General features: G+C 39.9%; 1 protein-coding gene across 5 annotated transcripts in view; it reads right to left on the reverse strand.

Moving 5' to 3' along the window:
* The window catches only part of thrb (thyroid hormone receptor beta), a 103,785-nt gene extending 92,902 nt beyond the window's left edge, over positions 1–10,883 (reverse strand). For 3 of the 5 annotated variants that reach the window (XM_047604508.1, XM_047604507.1, XM_047604506.1), the window contains exon 1: positions 10,512–10,883. The gene's annotated coding sequence lies outside the window, so the exon portion shown is untranslated. The remainder of the gene's footprint in view (positions 1–10,511) is intronic. The other 2 variants (XM_047604503.1, XM_047604509.1) reach the window with 2 other exon arrangements.
* Positions 10,884–11,518: the final 635 nt, after the last annotated feature.

Here is an 11,518-nt window from a genome sequence, read left to right on the forward strand (position 1 = left end):
ACTTGCTTAATAATGTTCTTAATGTTCTGGGACAGTTATGCACCTTGTACATTTTATCTTCTTTTTTTTTTACGTGGCTCTACACGTTATTTTCAGTATGGATAGTCAAGGTTTACTGGCCCTGATTATGATCTGAATCTTTAAAAAATGAATCAGTTGGTCTTACATGTACGCAACCGGTTAGTCTGGGAAATTTTGATATATCTACTACCAGAAGGTAAGAAGGAGACATTATGGAAATACAGTTGTGGTTGGACGTAGGTGTTTGGGTTGATGGTTTAAGGAGATGAATGAATTTAAACCCTAGCTCAACAGAAGTATAAGAAAGGATATATTTTTCATTAAAGAGTAGTGGATTGGTATTTTTCAATCAGGATTGATACGCATTGTACATTTAGTTCAACGTCACGCAGATAAGTATGTGACACGTTGAATTTTCAGATGTAGCCTTCTGAATTCTGACACATTTTTCACATAAGTCATCGATATTATATTTGGATTGGCTAGAGAGAAAGATGGAGAGTATATCATTCTTAAAACATCCAGTCCAGTCAAGCTGCCAATGACACATTTTTTCCACCTTTGATAAGTGAAAGTGACAGTCAGATGTGGCTAAAAATGAAAAAGAAGCAGTTGCGCAAATCTTTACACTTAATAAAACAGCAAAGGAACCGTTTTCTTGGAGTCACAGCAAATATGCATGTTGTCCGTGTCAATCTGCGGGGAATTTATCCGATTCAGATATTAATTTGCCCCTGCATATGCTGTAAAACGCTCATTACTGAGCCTGGCTGAGGTATGCAAGAGTAGTCAGAGTGAAATGAACGTGGAAGTCAGAAGTGGGCCTCCAATGCTTAGCGTTGCAATCAGCTCAGACATCTCTATTCTGTTGTTTTGCACTGATGCCACATAGTTAACCAGGTGTAACATAAGAGAGCCCGACTCTCAACAGTATCCATGAACCTGGAACCACATTTAAAGCAGCAGAAACAGACCACAAACTGACATTCACTCGCCTATGAGATACTAAAACCGGCTGAACTGCTGCATCTTACATCGTAACCGGTAAGGCAGCAGCTCCTGAGGATTTATTTACCATTGCGTTTACTTCCACATGAGGCATTTCGTTTAGAGAAACAGTTTGTTTCAGGGCTAACAAGCTTGCTGTTGCTTAGTCAGAAAAACTGGGCAATATCCCTCCTTGACTTGGCTCAGATGCAATTAGGACAAAGTAGTTTCTACAATGCACTTCCCATAAATGTCTGTTTTTTTTTTTTTTTGTGTAGCATTCTTGACTCTCACAAATAAAAGGGTATCGTCCTCCACTTTGGACTCGAGCCCTCCTGGAGTGGAGAGCGAGTGTGTTCTGAGTCTCTTCCAGTCATTTCATTAATATTCTGGTGAGACCAAACTGTACTGCAGCTATTTAAAGCCACAATCATAAACAATGTTCTTTTTGTTACTGTTTTTTTTTAAAAAGAAAAAAGAAAAAAAAACAGAAGCTAAGTTCATTTGACGCTATTTTCTTAACTACTAAGGTAATACAATGGCAAGATGTTTGCTTTCTTGTCCACAGGTACATGCAGCATTTTATGTTTTTTTTTTTTGTTTTGTTTGGTTAATGAGCTTACTCCGCCAAAGGCTTGTTATATCCGAGCACATGTGGGCAGAACGAATACTGACCAGCCTCATTAAATGAAGTTTGCAATAAAGAATGAAAGAAAGGGGGCACGTAATAGGATGTTGTACAATGTTACAAACCTCATTTCATTAAAGCAATTTGCATACATGTATCAAGATTTGGAGATTAAAGTTCTACTTTTTGCATTAAAGCGCTTAGCGGTACATACACAAGTTTACCAATGCGATGTATCTTAGAAAGCAACGGTGAAGTTCAGTTGAGCAACGCCGTCTGTTGCTAAGAAAACACAAAACCAAGGGCACTTGTTTTCATGATTTAATAAGGCCTACTGCTGCGCTCTTGTCTGTATGCCATGTAAGCAGTTGTTACCGACAGCTGCACAGCGCAGTATGTATAGCTAGCCAAACATCACACCACCCACCACAGGTTGTCAAGACTTCTGCCTCTTTGTCGCTATCGCAGCTTTCCAGATTGTTTCCCACATAGTGCTCCAGTCAAAGTTCGGACGAACCTACACCTTCTAGTTGTCTTTTAAATGTATTTTTTATTTCGTTTCTTCTGTGTAGAAGAAAAACCAAAGACGTTACAAATTTATACATAATAGCACAGAGCGGTGAAGGAAATGTGTAGCCTGTGTATAGTTGTGAGTAGAGTACCAGTAGAGTATCATTTCAAATTCACTCACAATGTAGCCACTGTCCGGCCTTCACGACAAATCTGCAGTCTCAAAAATCATCAAAGGCGGTGATAAAACTGCCTTTCATGAGGACTGTATAGTAGAATAGATTCATTCCGGTTACCAGCTGCACAAATATCCAGTGAACAGCACCTCAATCAATGCTTGCCACAGTTCAAGAAGCCAGATTTGAACAGGATCCCTCAAAGTGCTCCTTAGATATCACATTCATGAAAAAAAAAAAACAATGGCATCTGACCTAGGGCTGGGCAGCATGACCAAAAATGTATATCACTGTATTTTTTTCATGTATACCGTTTTGCTTTTGGTCGATTTCTTAAAACCAAAAACAAATGGCATCTTTTTTGGCTTCGTCCGTGCCTTCATGGTTTTCTTGTTCCACCGCTAAATTCGGACCTTTCCATTCATACCATAACAAAACAAAAAACAGTGTTCGGTGTGAACCGATGTACCCAGCCCTAACCTGACCACCAAATTTAATTCAGTTCATCCCAGATTTCAAGTGAGTATTTGTGCCAAACTCGAAACGACTGAAGGTGTTCGTGACATATTGCCTTTCTCAAGAACAGGCCTGGCCTCTGCTGACATAAACCCAACTGAGGTAGTTCGTGGGGAGCTGGAGTGCAGAGTGAAGCCAACAAACATTCAACATATGTGGCAACTCCTTAGAGACTGTAGCTGTTGGGAGAATACACATTTTAATCGTACTTCCATAGAATTTATTATGAAAGTCAAGGCATGTCCAAACGTATGACTTGGCTTTATATTTAGGTAAAATCTTAATGAAAATATGTGGAAGTTACAGACTCAGAAAACTAGTTGAATAAATTCCAGTGTCTCACACAGTGACTCACACATTTCAAAATGCTATAATCAAAAAGGGAAACTTAAAACTCTCCCCGTTTACTATATAGCAATGCAATGCAATTTTATTTGAGGCTGTGTAACTGTATTCACTAGAGTGCACTCACAAAGAGCACCTCACAAATTTGTGTTTTATTATGATGGGTATATTGTAGCTACACGTAGTAAAAACTGTTATCTTCAGGCCAAGTTTTATCTTACAAACAGCTGCTACAACAAGCTCCAGTTGTGTCCGAGCATTCCTGTACTACAAGCTACCAGAGACATTTTATTCCACAAAAGAGCACATAGTCAAAGGATTATGGATATGGATTAAGGAAGTGTTGAATTATACCACCGGTCAAACTTTTAGTAACTGCAGAGGATGTTACGGCAGGGGAAGAAAGTCAATCAGACTGACGCTGACAGGATAAAGCATTCCTACTAGTTCAGCCATATCACACAAAGATTCATAACAAGTTATCAGTTCACTGTGGGTGACCACAGGGAGGAGGTTTCAGTTTTAAGGTGTGTGAATCATACACCCCCAAGGTGTAAAACTAAGTGTTAAGTTTAGTCTTTAATGTAGACAAAAACAAAAGTGGTATTTCAACATCGTACAAATCTCCTGATCTGGGCAGGGCAAACAAATACATATGTGGTCCGTGTATGTCTAAGATATATCAAGTATCCGGTACAACAAAGACAGCAATGTTTAGACATGACGAAGGGTTGCTATGGAGCAGGGGTGTTCAAACATGTTTCACAGAGGGCCAGGGCTATGCAAAAATATGGCCAAGGGCTGGGCCACTCAGGCGAGTTATAGAGGAAAATAAATGTAGGTATATTATGCTAAAGCATCAGAGAAAGGTTTCCCATGTTAGGCAATGAGTTGACAATGTAAGATTGGCTATTGCAGCCTGTTCTAGTTTTATGGCGCTTTCACACCGGCTGCCATTTCCTTAACCTTTCGCTCTAGGTCGGCACTTGGGCAGGTTTGACGTTTAGTTTATTAGTTTTGTCAAATATTGCAGGTGAATATCGAACAGACACATTTCCTTCCATTTTCTGTCAAGAAATGCTAATTTTTCCACTATGCCTAAGTTTTCTGCACTCTCTTGCTCTCTTGCATTTCTGTGGTTCTGCCATTTTTTGACACCTGTAGCGAAAGTCCTCTTTGATTATTCTTGTTTTGAGAAGACGCTGTAGCGTTCAACACGCTAGCGCAACCTACTATGAAATAGTACAAGTTCCATGAGTCTGTCATATTCCATATTCATTTAGAATTTGCTGCAGGTCAATTAAAAATGAAGCGTGAGCTGTACGGGCCAGAGGTTGGACACCCCTGCTATTGAGGGGCTTAAATCATTTTTATTCTGCTTGTTTATCAGCCATGACTTGGCAAGGCTCGCATACTAATCAGCCAGTATAGAATATTATTGCTACTAGCAAATCTCATATAATCAAGTGACACATTCTTTCTTAATTAGCCAATCCCTGAGTGTCCTATTGTTTCCTATCTGTCTATGCTAGTTTATCATATACCTTATCAACATATATGTTGGTCAATAACAACCCATTGAAATGTTCAATTTAATGAACATTCATTTGACTTTTGTACAATTCTAGTGTGTTTTTTGGAGAATATTAATGGTAAATATGCAGTGACATAGTATAACCAAACCCAGCTAAGCAACTCCAGCTCTACTTCCAATGAGATGCATAGACGGATCCCCAATGTTGAATAATGTTGTCAAATTCAAGATGTTACCCCGATACGGCCTCACAGCCAACGTGATGGTAGATCACCAACAATAGCTCACCCCAGCACCTGCAAAATGCATGAGAGGCTGATTACATCCATTCAAAGCTTTTATCAGAGTTACTTCCGGAGTAGATTCCCAACCAACATCTCTCTGGCCCACTACTGGGAGGGAGGGTCACCATTTAGTTCTGACCATTACTGAATATTGCAAAGTGCAAGATAAATTTACATAATTGCTGGAATTATTTTTCTCTTTTACAGGGAAGTTTAGAAGCTAAATTATGCATGATTGCAATTATGTAATCATGATACATGATTCATGATACTGTACTATAGCCCAAGTCACAATAAACTACTTCCACATGTGGTGGGGAAGTGGTTATGGTTGCCTGATTGGACACGGTAAGTTGATGAAATACGTGAGAGAAACATAAAGGAAAAAACAACGGGATACATTTGGGCAAGCCTGCCCGAACACAACAATAAACTCTACTAGCATGCTTCACTATTAAAGTGGGAGGGGGAAGGCTTTATTGGTGTACTCTTACTTCCAGGTAAAGAATCCTAGCTACATTTATTCTGCACATGTTAATCTTTTATTAGCTGTGTTTATTATTGTCTTTTGGGGGGTCTGGCACACATATTTTTTTTTTTTTTTTTTTTTGCTACACAGTTGCATATGGAAAGAATAAAGACCAAATGTTTTATCTGTTCCCATTTTCCTCCAGCAACATCATGGATTTACCTTCTGTATTAAGGTCCCATAGGGTCTTGTCCAGCATGAAACGCTTTATTACAAAAATTACAAATTAATCAAACATTTAAATTAGTCATTTGTAGAATAATAATCATTAAATATAATTTAACTAATTGTTGTTATTTTATTTTATTTGATCCTGTTTTTATTGTTTACTACGGCTCACATTAATTGCATTAAACTTTGACTTAACTTGAGTTGACCTGGGCACCCTGCAAAATGCCAAGGTATAGGAAAGAAAACAAATGAAACGCATAAATTAAAATATCAAAATGAATTTGTCATCTATTTAAAAAAAAAAAAAAAACATTCAACGCAGGCCACAGAGTGAAAAGTGCAATTAAGTATTGTATAAGTGATCCTTTCTGACTACTAATTCAGGAGCTCTTCTGTTAAGTTGGGCAGTGATGAAGTCATGACATCCACCCCTTCGTGTTATAACTGTATAAGTTCATATAGTTGAGTACATTAACAAACCATAAAGTCAACAGATTTTACTGTAATATTTACAACAGCTTTATTCATCCAAAATAGTTAAGCCATGATCAGATAAATTCATACCAGACGACATAAACGTTGGAATGTAACAAGATTCACTAATAAGAACAATAAGGGCTTGTACCGCTATGAGCATGTCTGCCTGTACTTGCATGGAAACATACACTTGGCAGCCTGCAAAGCCAACAACCTCCCAAGCTACAGAGCAGAAGAGAAGTGGAGCAGTACTGGAGGATTGACTCTGGCTGGGATTGCAGTTCTCAAAACACAATGAGAACTTTGAAATGACATTGCGGGTTATGAGTTAAGATGGTGTGTGCTACTCATTACAGCGCTTCACTATGTCTTACACTGTGAAATCATAAAATCTGCCAGGGAGCATTCCATCTGAATAAGGGAAAGGAAATCAGGGGACAGCTGTCCGAATCACTGTACATCATAAATCCTCCAGCCAAGCAACAACTCCAGTTTCTGATACTTTATTTTATTAAAAACATCGACCGTGTGTGATGAAAGGAAACCAATAGGACGTCTGGAGAGCGACTTTGAAGCCCAATGAGGTATCTTTGGCCGCCGCCGTCGTGGCATTGACCGACTCCACCAAACTCCGGACTAATTTAAAAATGGAAATAAAATATGAGTGGAGGACATTTGACAGTTTGTAGCTACTGGCAACAGCCATCTGTCACTCAAACAGGCCACACCCCTATTTTTACAGTATCTTAGAAATAACTGAAACACAAAATTACACACAAAAAAAATAAAGCAACATTTTTTGCATTGTCCATCGCTGAGGGAACACACAGTGATTAAAGATAAAGACAGACGCACTTTGGGTCTTAGATAGTAGCTCAGATTAAAGCTAAATTTTAGGATATTGAGCATGACTACGTATCATTGGAACCAGCCTTTTTTCCCACCTGTTCCTGCTTTCCATGATTTTTCCATACGCTACTCCATGCAAAATGGAGCGTCAGATTTCCATCCCCAATGACACCATGCAGGATGCTTAGAATGACAAGCTGTGATCCGCCACGGACCAATGTGCAGTCTGTCGTGTATCTCGGCCAAGTCACGCCAGGAATTTATGACTCAATTATTGCTTAAAGATATTGCCTATTCTCACCGCTTACAACGTATCTAAAGGGAGATCCAATTCACCATGAACATGTTAATGCACAATTAAATCACATTTTTCCTATTAGGTATTTATCAATAGTCAAAAAGAAGTTTTGTCAGGACATAACGTCCTTAACCTTTGACCTTTCATCACAAAATCACTTCATCCCTTTGTCCAAATTTGAAGAAATTCCATCAACTCTTTTCTGACATACTACAGTCAAGGGTTTATTTATCTATTTAAGGTCTTGAAATTGTGAGGATCAATCTCGACCTTGGGCACCTGGATTGTCAACTTGATAGCTTGTGCGTGTTTTATACTAAAAGTAGGCTAGTAAGCTTAAACTCAAAATCTTCTTCGCTGAAATTAAACAGGATGCCTGCTTTGGAATTTTAATGCGGACAGAGATGTTTTCAGAAACAAGCTGAACCTCCTGGTATAGATGCATCATGTTTTGGCACAGATGCATCTGTAGAAGTAATAATAATAATAAGAGGAAGAATATGTATTTGAAAGCATGCAGTGTGAAATCTAACGTGGGGTACAGGGCATGAATTAATATAAATATACCAGGAAGGAAATCGTTTTTGCCCGCTGAAGCCATGTTTGGCTGAAGAAGTTACAGGAGATGCTATTTCACCTTTTGTATGGAATTAAGTTCTTCAACTTCAAGGCAGACAGATGTATAAACATGTGGTAAAAAGTGCTCAGTGGTAAAGTTGCTTTCGATCGTCAGGCTTAGCCTCTACGGTGGCCAAGAGCTTACGTATGTGTGTATGCTGCATGGGCTCAAGAGCTCTTAACAGCTGAGTCTCAAGAGTGACTGTCACAGTTTCCTGTCACAATCTAAACTGATGAGCATTGTTGCTAAGGTCCCAGAATATTTCCTAGTGAATAAATGAATAATCTCCTTTAACCTTGACACAGTCAGAGCAACACAACAAGACAAAGAAGAGGAACACTCGTGCACGCCCACACAGTCCTTAGAAACGAAAACAGCAGCACGTGCAGAGCCCACAACACATCAGCAGGGGCCTTTGTAAGTAGTAGAACTAACAGTAAAGATGTAAGACACATTTGTGTAATCTATCTCCAGGATCTGTGCACAACAGAATATTATGCTTTCAAAGTAAGTTTCTCTGTCACACAAGCCGTGGTATATCTAAAGAAAAAATCTCACCTAAAGCTTTGTGGAAGATATTTCACCACTCTGCCAAGTGGTTTCTTCCTCACCTTGCAGAGAATAACAACAGTATAACATGTCCATAGGTAATAGCTTCCCTGCTCTTAAATTCAAATGCCAACTTAAAGCTCCCAAATGAATCAGACGTGTAAAAGAACAAAACAAATTCAACATCCACAACACCTGCGAATTACATCACAGCCATCCCAACCAACAGACCTCGAACCTCCTCACCCATGTTATTTACTATGAATTCTGCGCTGTTGTTAGTTCCGAGTCAAGACCAGCAAAACAGACAGCTGTCACATCCCAGGGGTGGGGCGACCATCTTGAAAGAAGCCAGACAAATATTAACAAAAACATGAACGGGGTCATTTTCAAACCTTATGTCCTCCAGCTCTTTTCCCTGCTACCACAAGCGGCTTCGAAACTGCAGTCGTACGTACACTGTCGGCTGCGAACATGAGCCTGTGGTGTGTGAGCGGGTGCTGTCCACACAGAACGACCTTAAATACCCTCAGCCTCCACCGGCGATGCTGCCTTCGATAGCTCCCCTTTTTTGAATGACGTAAATATGATCGATCAAGCACACTATAGCTAAATCACAATCCACAGTGGATTTGCATGTATTCATGAAATTATTTTCCTTTAGTTTATTTATTTATTTTAAATTATTATTTTTTTTTATCTGTTCTTTTTGGCACAGGAGATGACAATGCACTTAAATGAATGCTTTACATATTTACCTGTGAATCCAGCAGCAGTCACAATGCTATAGTCCACTTAAACTGCATATTCTTGACACCCAGAGACACAAGGAAAAAGGAGGGGAAAGCCCACCGTCATCTCGCTGGATCATTCACACACTAGCACGCATGTATTTTTTGACAGACCATGAAGGCATCACTTTGTGGTCTCGGGGTAACATATTTTAGTGCCACCTATGGCAAGCAGTAAAGGACAAGTACATTGTAAATCACTTTAAATCTGCACACGTGCCGAGCGCTCAGTGAATATCTTGTAACAACTCAGACCTTCATCTGCGCAAAACTAATAAGCACACTATCATATAACATAAGTCCAACCTATAAGGCCACTAATGCTGTTGAGGGGATTAAGTTGGTCTGCTCCCCAGATATGATGTTAATCGACTGCCAAGTGAAGAGCATGCCGCCAAAGTGAAAGTAAAGATCACGGCGGAAATATATGTCGCACAGAAATTCACGGTAACATAAGTAGGAGTGGACGGGGCCGTGGCAGCCTAGTAAAACTGGTGGGGTGCTTAGAGATTTGAGGGCCCATAAACCAACTCCCTCAAGTCCTCAAATAAGCTTGGTACGTGCCGTTCTTTTCTTCTGCCGGAACCTCAAGCCAAATACCTGTCAATTTAAAGCGCCTTCGAGTTTTATTAATTTTAACAAAACATAAAAGCAACTTACAAGTAAGTTTATGGATTATCGCGGGCGAGAGTGCAATTCGGCGTCAATAAAACAGACCGGATGTCGTTTAAAGTATGAACTTTTTCTGATAAATTATCCCCTTATTCGTGCTTTCTCATTCTGACAAAATAGATAACCGTGGGCGTCAGGGAACTGTGTTTAACCCGTTATAATGCCCGAATCCTCCACTTATAAAGTGCCGCAATTTGATAAATCGTACCCCGAACAGTCGCAAATATTTTAATTATTCTGGCAAATTCTGTGTCACGTTCATCCAGGTGCGCGCTGTCAGCCGGATAGCGAGTCAGCGCTGAATTGCACACATTTTGAACGCAGTTCGGCGCACAAGGTCCTCTCCATAGGACGTAAAAAAAACACACGCTGGTTATGTCAAACATTCACATGAACATTTAGCTTAGGTGGCGCAGTGAACGGGCACACAGCTGCGACACTGTCAAGCAGCTAATACTTGGAGAAGCTGTCATTGGGTAAATTCTTGTCAAAAAATAACCCCACACCCTCTCCCTGAAAAAAAAAAAAAAAAAAAAAAAATCATATCAAACATACCGCATATGCAAGACAAAGCTCGTATCCAGATATCACTTGGAGTCTCAGTGCCCGTGCATTCCTCCTCAGCTGGAATCAGTGTTGATCTCCGTCGGCTAAACTGAACGGGACACAGCGCCAGGGTTTAACCTGAAATGACCCGCGCTAGTGCAAATAAGGCGAGGGCTATACGCGAGTGTGTCTGTGTGTACTGTACGTGCGGAGTGGAGTGAGAGCGGTGTGGTGTGCGCTGACAGTGTATGCGACGACGGGTCTGCGAAAGAAACTTCAACATGGAGCCGAAAACAAAACGGAAAAACACACGACAGGACACACTAACTGACAATTGTAGCGCCCTGACTGAACGCTACGGGGAATCAGAGAGCCGAGTCGGGGGCAGGAACCGAACAAAATAAGCCTCGCCCTTATTACAAACTCCCAAGTTTTTTTTTTTTTCTTTTTTTTTCGATGGCGGTTGGCTGCTGTTACAGTAGGCCTGGTACATGCCGACGGGGCAGGAAACACACTGCTGTCTCACCGTGTATGCCTGTGTTAATAATAGCAAGTTTCGCAATTATATTATTTTTTTTGTATATTTTATTATATATTTATGTATCCGGTTCACATTTCACAGATTTGTGTGTGTTCTTTGATTTTTGTAAAAAAAAAATAAAAAATTATAATATAAATTATTATATTATTATCCTCGTGACTGTCACTGCTGTTAATATCAAAAGGCATGATAATTTATCATAATAAGTGGGTTGGTGCACTATGCAGGCTGTGTGTGATTGTATCTGTTGTCCTGTGATTGTTTTGTTGCAATGTATTATGTTTCGACGTTGGACCCCCTCGAAAACAAGATGCTTCATTTCAAGGACCTATCCATGAATAAATTTGTTATAATTTCTGCACGTGCACGTACTCACTTGTTCGCACATGTAGCTACACCAGTAACCGCGTGTAAAGAGGTGCGCTGGTGTTTCTGAGAGATACAAGCTGTAGGTTGGTAAATTGGTTCTAAACTC

This window comes from Mugil cephalus, chromosome 14 (assembly GCF_022458985.1).
Source record: "Mugil cephalus isolate CIBA_MC_2020 chromosome 14, CIBA_Mcephalus_1.1, whole genome shotgun sequence".
NCBI classification, from domain to species: Eukaryota; Metazoa; Chordata; class Actinopteri; order Mugiliformes; family Mugilidae; genus Mugil; species Mugil cephalus.